Consider the following 14,241-nt stretch of genomic DNA (forward strand, 5'->3'; position numbering starts at 1 on the left):
ATTTCAGAAGTTTTCCAGATGTTCCTCTGTACTCTCATGTCCATCTCCATCCAATCAGAATTGTGCACGGTCCCCTACTTGACAGATAACAGACATCACCACCGAAGTGACCGCGCGCGCTGCCGTCGCGCCACCATCTTCTCCTGCTCCACCATGAGGACTGGTGTGTGTTCCCTCATCTTACCCTTTCTGAACTCCACAATCAGATCTTTGCTCTTACTGACGTTGAGTGCATGTTGTTGCTACTGGACCACTCAACTAGCTGATATATCTCACTTCTGTACGCCCTCTTGTCACTGTCTGAAATTCTGCTAACAATGGTCGTACCTTCTGCAAATTTATAGATGGCATTTGAGCAGTGCCTAGTCATACAGTCGCTGGTGTAGAGAGAATAGAGCAGTGGGCTAAGCATGCATCCCTGAAGTGTGCCAGTGTCGATATTCAGCGAGGTGGAGATGTTATTTCTGATCCGAATAGATTGTGGTCTACCAGTTAGGAAGTCGGGGGTCCAGGCTCTGGAGCTTCTCGAACAGAACTGTAGGAACAATTGTGTTAAATGCTGAGCTGTAGTCAATAAATAGCATCCTGACATAGGTATCTGTATTGTTCAAGTGATCCAAAGCAGTGTGAACAGCCAATGAGATTGCGCCTGTTGTAGATCTTTTGTGGAGATAGGCAAATTGCAGTAGATCCAGGTCCTTGCTAAGATAGGAGTTAATTCAAGCCATAACTGACCTCTCAAAAGCATGTCATCACCATAGATATACATGTTTCTCCAGTTTATCCTCAAAATAGATATCCCTGGTTATCACTGCGGTTAATGACTCTGAACATTCTCTAAGCTCGTGCTATGATTCATAAACCATGGTAGCTAATACTGAACATGATTCTTCATTTGAAATCTAATCAGTGTTTTATACAGTTTTAGATTTTTATTTCAATCTACCAGGAATAAAATTAAGAGATCTCCATTCATGGTATAGAACCAGTAAACAATTGTCAAAATGGATTCAGATGAGCATGTCTGATTTACTTACAAACCTTTTCCAGAGGTTTTAGAAATCAACAAAAGAATGCAGGATATCATATTTCAGCCCCAAGTTCTGTTTTCAATTGGATCACAGCAGATATGTTAAAGTTAAAGAAAAACAGTTTTAAGACAGCATGTAGTAAATACTTTGGTTGACATTCTTTAGTGATAGATTGATTAGTATCTCATACCCATATGTACTGGGAAATTTTGAGGTTTTTTATGTGCCTTTATAGGAATCAAGACAAAGGAATAAAGCAAAACTTCAGACTCCAAAACAAGAAGCAGCTGATGAAGTAAAGTTCAAGCCTGAAAGAGTTCTTTGAGGAGGTGACCAGGCATATAGATGAGGGTAGTGCAGTGGATGTGACCTATATGGATTTTAGTAAGGCATTTGACAAGGTTCCACACGGTAGGCTTATTCAGAAAGTCAGAAGGCATGGGATCCAGGGAAGTTTGGCCAGGTGGATTCAGAATTGGCTTGCCTGCAGAAGGCAGAGGGTCGTGGTGGAGGGAGTACATTCAGATCGGAGGGTTATGACTAGTGGTGTCCCACAAGGATCGGTTCTGAGACCTCTAGTTTTCGTGATTTTTATTAACGACCTGGATGTGGAGGTAGAAGGGTTGGTTGGCAAGTTTGCTGACGACACAAAGGTTGGTGGTGTTGTAGATAGTGTAGAGGATTGTCGAAGATTGCAGAGAGACATTGACAGGATGCAGAAGTGGGCTGAGAAGTGGCAGATGGAGTTCAACCCGGAGAAGTGTGAGGTGGTATACTTTGGAAGGACAAACTCCAAGGCAGATTACAAAGTAAATGGCAGGATACTTAGTAGTGTGGAGGAGCAGAGGGATCTGGGGGTCCATGTCCACAGATCCCTGAAAGTTATCTCACAGGTAGATAGGATAGTTAAGAAAGCTTATGGGGTGTTAGCTTTCGTAAATCGAGGGATAGAGTTTAAGAGTCGCGAGGTAATGATGCAGGTCTATAAAACTCTGGTTAGGCCACACTTGGAGTACTGTGTCCAGTTCTGGTCACCTCACTATGGGAAGGATGTGCAAGCATTGGAAAGGGTACAGAGGAGATTTACCAGGATGCTGCCTGGTTTAGAGAGTATGCATTATGATCAGAGATTAAGGGAGCTAGGGCTTTACTCTTTGGAGAGAAGGAGGATGAGAAGAAACATGATCGAGGTATACAAGATATTAGGAGGAATAGACAGAGTGGACAGCCATTGCCTCTTCACCAGGGCACCACTGTTCAATACAAGAGGACATGGCTTTAAGGTAAGGGGTGGGAAGTTCAAGGGGGATATTAGAGGAAGGTTTTTAACTCAGAGAGTGGTTGGTGCGTGGAATACACTGCCTGACTCAGTGGTGGAGACAGATACACTGGTGAAATTTAAGAGACTACTAGACAGGTATATGAAGGAATTTAAGGTGGGGGTTTATATGGGAGGCAGGGTTTGAGGGTCAGCACAACAATGTGGGCCAAAGGGCCTGTACTGTGCTGTACTATTCTATGTTCTAAAAAAGACACTTCTATTTCTATTAAATTTGTGTCCACTGCTTTAGTAAGCAGCTTTCAAAGTTTCAAAGTGTATTTAGAATGTATAAATGTACAACCTTGAGACTTGTTTGCTTACAAGTAATTGCAAAGCAAGGAACCCAAAAGAACACAATTAAAAAAAAAGTTCCCACAGAGAAAGAGAAAAAAAAGCACAAACAAATCATGCAAGCAATAGAAGCAAGCAACACCAATAGCATTCTGAACCAAAGCACATCTCTAGATCCTAATCTCTGGAGCAGCCAGGAGAAGGCCCCAAAGCCTCAGCAATCAGTTTATCATTTTAATGGAACAAATCGCAGCAAAGTTCATAGACACGAAGCATAGCAGCTGGGGGCAGTCCCACAGCCTTAGCGTCACAGAGAGAAGAGCCCCCAGACTATATGGGCCGGCATATAAATAGTCCGAATCTTGCTCTAGGACCTGGCCCCGGCACCGGCGAATTGTTCCGGGCCTTAGAATTCGCTGCCAAAGAAGCCATCCTTGACCTCTCCAAATCTCCTTGCACATTTGAAATGAGAAGCTTGAATCCTACTAAAGGTATATCTGACTTAAAAATTATATTGAAGAAATATAATTATATTAATATAATTAATATAATTGTCGCAAAAACAAAGGAGCTGGTTGTGGACTACAGGAGGAATGGAGACAGGCTAGCCCCTATTGACTTCACTGGATCTGGGGTTGAGAGCTTTAAGTTTATTGGCATAAACATCACGGAGGATCTCACGTGGTGTGTACATACTGGCTGTGAGATGAAAAAGGCACAACCTCAGACAGTTGAAGAAGTTTGGTACAGGCTGCCAAATCCTAAGTACTTTCTATAGGGGCACAGTTGAGAGCACCCTGACTGGCTGCATCACTGCCTGGTATGGGAACTGTACTTCCCTCAATCACAGGACTCTGCAGAGAGTGGTGCGGACAGCCCAGCGCATCTGCAGATGTGAACTTCCCACTATTCAGGACATTTACAAAGACAGGTGTGCAAAAAGGGCCCAAAGGATCATTGGGAACCCAAGTCACCCCAACCGCAAACTGTTCCAGCTGCTACCATACAGGAAACGGTACCACAGCATAAAAGTCAGGAGCAACAGGCTCTGGGACAGCTTCTTCCACCAGGCCATCAGACTGATTAATTAATGCTGATACAATTGTATTTCTATGTTATATTGACTGTCCTATTGTACATACTATTTATTATAAATTACTATGAATTGCAAATTGCACTTTTAGCTGGATACATAACATAAACGTTTTTACTCCTCATGTATGTGAAGAATGCAAGAAATAAAGTCAATTCAGTTCAATAATAGGTCTTAATGGCACTGGACTACTTCGCAGTTAAAAATATCCAATTAGTTATTGAGCCCTTTCCCTCTGATATTCTTCAAAAATGACATCATTAACACCCGTGGTCTCTTTCTGATTAGTTTGTTCTATTCATTTTTTTTTCAGGCTGTGATTACTTTCAAAGCTTTCTCAAGCTGTTATATACATTTCTTGCATGCTTAACAGTCAACAGTCAGTTGTTCACTTTTCATACGTTCTAATTGGTATTTTTTCTTAAAGTTCACACTTTTGGTTCTCACGTTCAACAGAATAACTACACGGAATGAGTAGATGGGACAAAAAAATCTGTCATGGTCTGGTCCATGAAATCCGTATTCCGGTTCACAGTCCGATCCATGCTCCGTATTCCAGTTCATGGTCCAGTTCATGGTCCGGTTCATGGTCCGGTCCATGTTCCGTATTCCAGGTTTTCCGGTTTCCCCCAGTTTCTGTTGAGGCAGCTGATTCTCATTTGGGCTGGCTTCATAAATAGCTTCAGGATTGAGCTTCTGGTTGCGTGGTAATGCACCATTAAGCTGGATGCCAACTGCCGTAAAACAAGATACAGACAGACAGCTTCTGGTTGCTGGATTGCTTTTGTCCATATGCTCTGTCTGTTCTGTTTTGTTCTGGTCCCTCTTCCTCCCCCCTTCCCCCCCCCCCCGCCTTCTGTTTCCTTGTCTGAAGCCTTGCCTGTACTGCTGTTAAGTTCCACTGCTGGAGCAAGATGAGGAGCTGTCCATTGTTTTGAACTGTCTCTGTCCACGCCTTCACTAGGTAGGCCTGGCTGTTTGCTGCTACCTAGTGTTGGGATTTGTCTTTGTGTCCTTGCTTTTGCTAAGTAAGTTTGGCTGTTTGCCGCTACCTAGTGTTGGGAATTGTCTGTAGCCACGCCTTCGCTAGGTAGGTCTGGCTGTCTATTGCTACCTTGTGTTGAGAACTGTCTTGTCATGTTCAGCATTCTGTGTAATGAGTCCCAGCCCTACATCCTGTACCTAAGGAGGGATCTTGGCTCTGTGTTCTGTGTACGAATCCCGGCCCTATGTCCTGTTTCCAAGGAGGGGTCCCAGCTCTGTGTTCCATGTTCCTGTCTCTCCCTCGACCAAGGCTCTGCGTTCCTGTCTCTCGTTTGACCAAGACTTGGCTTCAGGGTCTCATCCAGTCCTAGCCACGGCTTTGTGTTCTTGTCTTGTCCATGTGTCTCACCCAGCCCAGTGTTGGGGTTCCCTCGTCCTGTGCTGGGGTTCCCTTGTCCCATCCAGGAGTCTCGCGTCCAGTCCTGTTGCCTCTCCTCGTCCTGGAGCCACATCTTGTCCTTGCCTAGTTCTGGAGTCCGAGCCAGAGTCATGTTCCAGGTTCTGGGTCCTTACCCAGTCTCTGGCTTGGAGTCCATACCCAAGCCTCGAAGTATCCTAGCCTCGTAGAACTCAAGCCTAGTCATGTCCTCGCCTAGATCTGGGGTCTGAGCCTGAGCCAAGACCCAGGTTTCGGGTCCTTGTCCAGTCTCTGGCTCAGAGTCCAAGCCCAGACTCCTAGTTCCTAGTTCCATGTCCTTGTTCCACCAACCTAGTCAAGTCCCAGCCCAGGCCCTGTATTCTTGTCTCATCAAGAGCCTGTGTCATGTCCAGTGTCCTTTCTTCCCCACTTCCCTTGCTTTCTTGGTTACCAAGTCCTGTTCCTTGTTCTCCGGTGTCTGTGTCTTGTATTTGGGTCCGCTCCCAGCGCCCCATTACGACAATATCCCCATTGATCCCTACCAACTTCAAATACTTCCAGCCACAACTAAATTCAAAGCCCAAAAAATAACACCATCTATCCAATTCAACTTCTACCCAAATAACACAATAACTCTGTATGATAAGAACATAGACCAATACACAGCACCAGAGCAAATCCTCTGACTACCATTTCTCTGATGTCCATGATGACAATCTGTCCATGATGACAATCTATCCTCTTGCAGGTGAAGCTTTGTTTTCTCCAATCCACTGTTCTCTCTAAGTTGTATGGGTGTGCGGCTATGCAGTAACTGAAATGCTTCCACACACCTAGCTTTTGTTGCCATGTAGATGGGACGTTTTATATAATGTTAATATAATTTTGAAATCTGTTAATATAATTGTGAAATACTCAGTAATTGAGTTCATGAATATAATATTTCTACATAATAAATGTACCACAACTGTTACTTTGAAACATTTTAGAGCTTCAACATATTTGCATTTTAGTGTTACAACATTGTTACAAATTGTGACAATAAACACGGAATGGAAGTTACTAGCTCATTGCTAATAAACTGCCAGCTCACAGAATGCCAACGCCATTTAAAGTGCCATAAAGTTTTCAGGCCATATAAAAATTTCCTGCTCAGAGCAATGGTTGGTCCATGCAGATATAAAACAAAACTAGAGTGAACGTTGCTCCCATCCTCCCTTGTCTTAGCAATTTAAACCACCTTTGGCTTCTACATTTTTTTTCTGTTTTAAGATGTAAAACTATCTACCCTACAAGCACTACCTGACTCTTAAGCACAAGGCTTGATCAGTAAGTTTGTGGATTACACAAAATTAGGAGATGTTGTTGATAGCCAAAACAGTTATTGTAGAGTACAAGGGGACTTTAATCAATATGGGAATAGGCCAAGGAATATCAATATGGGTAAGTGTGACTTGATGCATTTTCGAAAATCAGACAAGCACAGAACTTGTATATTAATAGTGTTGTTGTTGTTCGTCCATCGTTGTCGTCGATGAAGACCTTGACACCATTATGATGGTGTCAAGACCAGCGCATGATTTGGATTTAAGTGAGGGAGAGGTGCGCAGCGTCAGCCTCACTCTCTCTTCCCAATTCCCATCTGGATCCAGCAGCAAGACAAGAGTCGAGACAGCTGGAGATGGGACTAGGCGCAGTGGATGACCAGGACATCATCTGTGTCTTGTTCTGCTCTACACGTTCCACGACGCTTGCAGAGACCGCCTTCTTAACTATTGGACCTTCCGTTGGTCTCGCCGCTCAATCCGCCGGAGTCTGTCTTCCCATGCTGGGATAGACAACTCCCTATCTCACCGAGGGTTTGAGACCCGTCAGCTACCCTCACCTGGTTTAGCCGGCTTGTCGAAGCCGTTGCCTGGGGTGTGGCCGCTGTCGCATGCAAACAGCTTCGGGGAGCCACAGGTGAGAGCTGAGTGCCAGGTAGGGACCAAAGGTGGACAAGCCACCCTCAAAAGGACGCGACATGTTCCCCCACCAGAGGTGCTACCCCTCCCTGACACCCCATACACCCCATATTAATAGTAGGGCATTAAGGATTGTAATGGAACATCAGTGAGGGCACTGAATATAGGAAACAGCAAATTATGTTGCAGTTCTACAAGTCATTGGTCACAGTGTAGAGTTTTGGTCACCTTTGTTATAGGAATCACCTTGCTATTGGCCATGGTAGGTCTTTATTTCTTAAGATCTAGGAGAATGTGTGGTGACCTGCTAGAAGAGTTTAAAATTATGAGTGATATGGGTAAAGTGAATAGAGCCTCCAATGCACGGGATCACAAGAGACTGCAGAGGTTTATAATTTCAACCATCATGGCAACCTCTCACCATTGCTCTATCATGGCAACAACACTCCCCACCATCAACAACATCTTCAAGGAGTGGTGTTTCAGGAAGTTAGCATTCATCATGAAGAACCCCCGCCTCATCCCCACCATCTGGAACATGCCCTCTTCTCTGTACTACCATTAGGGAAGAGGTAGGTGAGACCAAAGAACTGTAATTGGCAATTTAGTAACAACTTTTTCTATCATCAGATTTCTGAACATCAACATTTCCCTGTTACTCCTTTACTTTGCACAATTTATTTATTTCTGTAAGTGATAGATTTTTAAGTCTTTGCACTGTACTGCTGCCAAAAAACAACAAATTTCATGTCATACAGTACAGTATAAATAGCGCTAGGATGCCTCGGAGCTTTGCACAGTTCTGTATACGTCAACATGGACTTGAGAGTGAGTTTGTTAATCTGGTGGGAGCAAAGGATGTTGGGAATGGCAAGAGTGGAGCGCTGCGGCGGGGTGTGGGACAGGTGGCAGAGAAGGAGTGCCAGGGGCAGGAAGTGATGCGGGTGCAGACACACCCAGTCCTGAGACACCAGGCAAGGTTGTTTGATTTCAAACAATTGATCATTACAGAATGCCTCTCTAGTGCTTCCCACTGCTTCCCCTTTTCCCAACCATGATGCCCTTCTCTCTGCCCCTTTCCCATTCTCAGTCCACAGTAGAGACCAAATCAGGATCAGGTTTATCATCACTCACATATGTCATGAAATTTGTTTTTATTCTTGCATCAGCAGTACAGTGGAATACATAAAATTGCTACAGTACTGTGCAAAAGTCTTAGGCTACTGTGCATATCTTTTTAAGACTTTTAGCACAGTACTGCATGCCAGTGTTAATGAATTTGATTTTGTGTCCAATTCTGGATGGTAACCGTGTTTTCCCCAAGGCAGGGTAGAGCAAAATAGCGGGGGAATAGATTTATGGTGAAAGAGGAAAGACTGATCGATTGATTTAGAGATACAGTGTGGAATGGGCCCTTCCAGCCCAACAAGCCGCACTGCCTAGTAAGTCACCCTGGCCTGATCACTGGACAATTTATAATGATTAATTAACCTTCTAACAAATATGTCTTTGGAATGTGGGAGGAAATCAGAGCACCCGGAGGAAACTCACACATTCGAGGAGTACAAACTCCTTACAGATGTCATTGGAAATGAACTCGGAAGTCCAGTGCCCCATGCTGTAATAGCATCGCGCTAACCACTATGCGACCATGGCACCAGCAGCTAACAGGAACCTGAGCGCTAACTTCTTCACATAGCTGAGTATATGGAACAAGCTGCCAGAGGAGGTGGTTGAGGCAGGCAAGAAGCCCTTGAATGGGTAAATGGAGGGGCAGAGCTTAGAGTGAAATGGGCTGAACACACAGAATTTGGACTTGCTGAGTTGGCCCCAAGGTTGGCATAGACTCACTGGGACTAGTGGCCCGATTCTGTGCTGTATTTCCCCATAACTCAATTTCCAGCATTTTGTGCTTTTACTTCTAAATCTCCTGTTTCCAAACATGCCACATTTACTGTATGTTTTGCCTCAGTAATGGTGTTACAAAGCATTCTTAGAGGAATTTATACAATTAGCACATGAAAGAAGATAATATAAAATATATTAATGCATATTTAATATATCTTAACCAAAACTTCATAAAGAAAAAACTTAATTACCTAAGGCTTATTATATTTCCTAGTACCTCCTAATGCATGTACTTTCAATTAATTTTATATTCAATATCTGCAAGTATATCAACAACTGCCAAAATCACTCCCCACATGTAGTACTTCAAGAAGCAATTGGAAGAAAGGCCTATTAATCTGCTTTTTTTTGTTCAGATCCTTTAAGGGAGACACCATGAGAATTTCTAATAAATTCCTTGAATTATTTCACTTCTTTAAAATGTAATGTGTACAGATATACAACTGTTGTTCAGAACTAATAGCAACAAACCACACTGAATACGCTCAGCTCTAAACTGTCGGCATTGACTTACAATGAGAAAAATGCTTTAAATTTAATCAACTTCCATGCAACATATCTTAACAGGTAAATGCAGATGAACTGATGGTGACGATTGCCTCTAGGAACTGGGACACTGCGGCCGTAACAGAAACATGGCCACAAGGAAAACAGGATTAGTACTTCAATGTGCTGGGATACCGATGCTTTCAGCAAAACAGGGGGAACAGATATGAGTGGAAGAGGTATTACTTTTTTTGATGAAGGGACATAACAACAGTGTTTAGAGAGGATATATGTTGGGGATCAGGTAACGAAAGGAATTTGGGTAGAATTTAGAAATAAAAAGAGGATGGTCACCTTAGGTCGGCTGGTGGTGCAGTGAGATCAGCGCCGGGCTCGAGAACGGAGGTTCCCAACTTCAATCCAGTGACAGACCGCCCCCGCGCTGGATTGATGTCGAGCTCGCAACTTGGCCTCGTAAAATAATACTGCGAAATGTCTGTGTGAGGAGTGACTCCCCACACAGCCTTTCGAACTGCACCTTGTAAGGCATGAAAATGCTCGATGCTAGCCTCTCAGGTCTGAGTCGACGCCATCATCATCATCATCATCACCACCTTAATGGAGCCCCCCCCCCCCAGTAGTCAGCAGGAAATTGAGGGGCATATAGAACACAGAACAGTTCAGCTCAAGAATCAGCCCTTCAGCTAACAATGTTGTGCTGAACCAAGTAAATTAGTAATCAAATGGCCAACTAATCTTTTCTCCCGACACAATGTCCATATTCTTCCATTTTCATCTCATTCATTTGCCTATCTAAAAGTCTCTTAAAAGTCTTAAATGTACTGCCTCAACCACCAACCCAGGCAGCGCATTCCAGGCACCCACCACTCCCAGTGTAAGCTACTTGCCCCTCACATCTTCTTTGAAATTACCCCCTCTCACTTTAAATGCATGCCCTCTGGTTTTAGACATATCAACCCTGGGAAAAAGATACTGTTTTCTACTCTATCTATGCCTCTCAGTATCTTAAAATCCTCTCTCAGATCTCCCTTCAGCCTCTGCCCCTCCAGAGAAAACAACCCAAGTTTTACCAACCTCTCATTAAAAAGTACATGACCTCTAACCTAGGCAACATCCTGGTAGAACTCTTCCGTTCCCTCTCTGAAGCCTCAGCATTATTCCTATAATGGGGCAACCAGAACAGTGTATAATACTCCAGATGCAGCCTAACTATAGATTTATAAAGCTGCAACATAACCTGCCATACTTTTGAACTTAAAGCCTCCACTAATATAGGCAAGCAAGCCATATGCCTTCTCAACCACCCTACCAACCTGCGTAGGCACTTTCAAGGAACTATGAACTTGGACCCAAGATCCCTCTGCACATCTCCACTGTTATGGGTCTTGCCCTTAAGGGTGTACTCTCTCTTTACATTTGACCTGCCAAGATGCAACACTAGATATTTGGCCAGGTTAAACTCTATCAGCCATTTCTCCAACCATATCTGCAACTGATCTATATCCTACGGTATTCTTTGTTAGTGGGTCTATCCTAGCCACAACACCACCAATCTTCATATCATCTGCAAACTTATTTACCCATCCATCTAATTTTCATCCAGGTAATTTGCTGTATATACATCACAAACAGAAGAGATCCCAGCATATATCCCTGCAGAACACCACGAATCCCTGGCCTTTATAATTATCATGGAAAAGGATAGAATCAAAGAGGACAGGAACATTTTTAATTGGGGAAAGGCAAATTATGAGGCTATAAGGCTAGAACTTGCGGGTGTGAATTGGGATGATGTTTTTGCAGGGAAATGTACTATGGACATGTGGTCGATGTTTAGAGATCTCTTGCGGGATGTTAGGGATAAATTTGTCCCGGTGAGGAAGATGAAGAATGGTAGGGTGAAGGAACCATGGGTGACAAGTGAGGTGGAAAATCTAGTCAGGAGGAAGAAGGCAGCATACATGAGGTTTAGGAAGCAAGGATCAGATGGGTCTATTGAGGAATATGGGGAAGCAAGAAAGGAGCTTAAGAAGGGGCTGAGAAGAGCAAGAAGGGGGCATGAGAAGGCCTTGGCGAGTAGGGTAAAGGAAAACCCCAAGGCATTCTTCAATTATGTGAAGAAAAAAAGGATGACAGGAGTGAAGGTAGGACCAATTAGAGATAAGGGTGGGAAGATGTGCCTGGAGGCTGTGGAAGTGAGCAAGGTCCTCAATGAATACTTCTCTTCGGTATTCACCAATGAGAGGGAACTTGATGATGGTGAGGACAATATGAGTGAGGTTGATGTTCTGGAGCATGTTGATATTAAGGGAGAGGAGGTGTTGGAGTTGTTAAAATACATTAGGACAGATAAGTCCCCGGGGCCTGACGGAATATTCCCCAGGCTGCTCCACGAGGCGAGAGAAGAGATTGCTGAGCCTCTGGCTAGGATCTTTATGTCCTCGTTGTCCATGGGAATAGTACTGGAAGATTGGAGGGAGGCGAATGTTGTTCCCTTGTTCAAAAAGGGTAGTAGGGATAGTCCGGGTAATTATAGACCAGTGAGCCTTATGTCTGTGGTGGGAAAGCTGTTGGAAAAGATTCTTAGAGATAGGATCTATAGGCATTTAGAGAATCATGGTCTGATCAGGGACAGTCAGCATGGCTTTGTGAAGGGCAGATCGTGTCTAACAAGCCTGATAGAGTACTTTGAGGAGGTGACCAGGCATATCGATGAGGGTAGTGCAGTGGATGTGATCTATATGGATTTTAGTAAGGCATTTGACAAGGTTCCACACGATAGGCTTGTTCAGAAAGTTAGAAGGCATGGGATCCAGGGAAGTTTGGCCAGGTGGATTCAGAATTGGCTTGCCTGCAGAAGGCAGAGGGTCGTGGTGGAGGGAGTACATTCGGACTGGAGGATTGTGACTAGTGGTGTCCCACAAGGGTCTGTTCTGGGACCTCTACTTTTTGTGATTTTTTATTAACGACCTGGATGTTGGGGTAGAAGGGTGGGTTGGCAAGTTTGCAGATGACGCAAAGGTTGGTGGTGTTGTAGATAGTGTAGAGGATTGTCAAAGATTGCAGAGAGACATTGATAGGATGCAGAAGTGAGCTGAGAAGTGGCAGATGGAGTTCAGCCCGGAGAAGTGTGAGCTGGTACACTTTGGAAGGACAAACTCCAAGGCAGAGTACAAAGTAAATGGCAGGATACTTAGTGTAGAGGAGCAGAGGGATCTCGGGGTACATATCCACAGATCCCTGAAAGTTGCCTCACAGGTGGATAGGGTAGTTAAGAAAGCTTATGGGGTGTTAGCTTTCATAAGTCGAGGGATAGAGTTTAAGAGTCGCGATGTAATGATGCAGCTCTATAAAACTCTGGTTAGGCCACACTTGGAGTACTGTGTCCAGTTCTGGTCACCTCACTATAGGAAGGATGTGGAAGCACTGGAAAGGGTACAGAGGAGATTTACCAGGATGCTGCCTGGTTTAGAAAGTATGCATTATGATCAGAGATTAAGGGAGCTAGGGCTTTACTCTTTGGAGAGAAGGAGGATGAGAGGAGACATGATAGAGGTGTACAAGATGATAAGAGGAATAGATAGAGTGGATAGCCAGCACCTCTTCCCCAGGGCACCACTGCTCAATACAAGAGGACATGGCTTTAAGGTAAGGGGTGGGAAGTTCAAGGGGGATATTAGAGGAAGGTTTTTTACTCAGAGAGTAGTTGGTGCATGGGATTCACTGCCTGAATCAGTGGTGGAGGCAGATACATGCTTAAGAGACTACTAGACAGGTATATGGAGGAATCCAAGGTGGGGACTTATATGGGAGGCAGGGTTTGAGGGTCGGCACAACATTGTGGGCCGAAGGGCCTGTACTGTGCTGTACTATTCTATGTTCTATGTTCTATCACAGGCCTCCAGTTGGAATAAGACCCTTTGATCGCTACCCCCTGTTTTCCATGTGCAAGCCAGTTCTGAATCCAAATGGCCAAGTCATCATGGATTCCTTACATCCTAATATCCTGTATGAGTCTCCATAAGGAACCTTGTCAAATGCCTTACTGAAATCCATGTGGGCAATATTCACAGCTCTACCTTCATCAGTCACCCTTGTCACCCCATCCAAAAACTCAAATCATTTGAAAGACATGAATTGACGTTATTACTTCCATCCTTCACATACGTGAGAAGTAAAAATCTTTACGTTATGTCGCCGTCTAAACGTGCAATGTGCAATTTATAGTAATTTGTAATAAAGAGTATGTACAACAGCACGGTCAATATATCTTAGAAATACAAGTGTGTCAGTGTGAGTTAATCAGTCTGATGGCCTGGTGGAAGAAGCTGTCTTGGACCCTGTTGGTCCCGGATGCTGCGGTACCGTTTCCTGAAAGGTAGCGACTGGAACAGTTTGTGGTTGGGGTGACTCCGTCCCTTTTTACATAATTGTCTTTGTACATGTCCTGAATAGTGGGAAGTTCACATTTGCAGATGTGCTGGGCTGTCCGCACCACTCTCCGCAGGGTCTGCTGATTGAGGGAAGTACTGTTCCCGTTCCCGTTCCAGGCAGTGATGCAGCCAGTCAGGATGCTCTCAGTCGTGCTCCTGAAGAAAGCCCTTGGGATTTGGAGACCGATACCAAACTTCATCAACCTTCTGAGGTGAAAGAGATGCTGTTGTGCTATTTTCACCACACAGCTGGTATGTACAGATCATGTGAGATCCTAAGTGATGTGTATG

Source organism: Mobula hypostoma, chromosome 14 (genome assembly GCF_963921235.1).
Source record: "Mobula hypostoma chromosome 14, sMobHyp1.1, whole genome shotgun sequence".
NCBI classification, from domain to species: Eukaryota; Metazoa; Chordata; class Chondrichthyes; order Myliobatiformes; family Myliobatidae; genus Mobula; species Mobula hypostoma.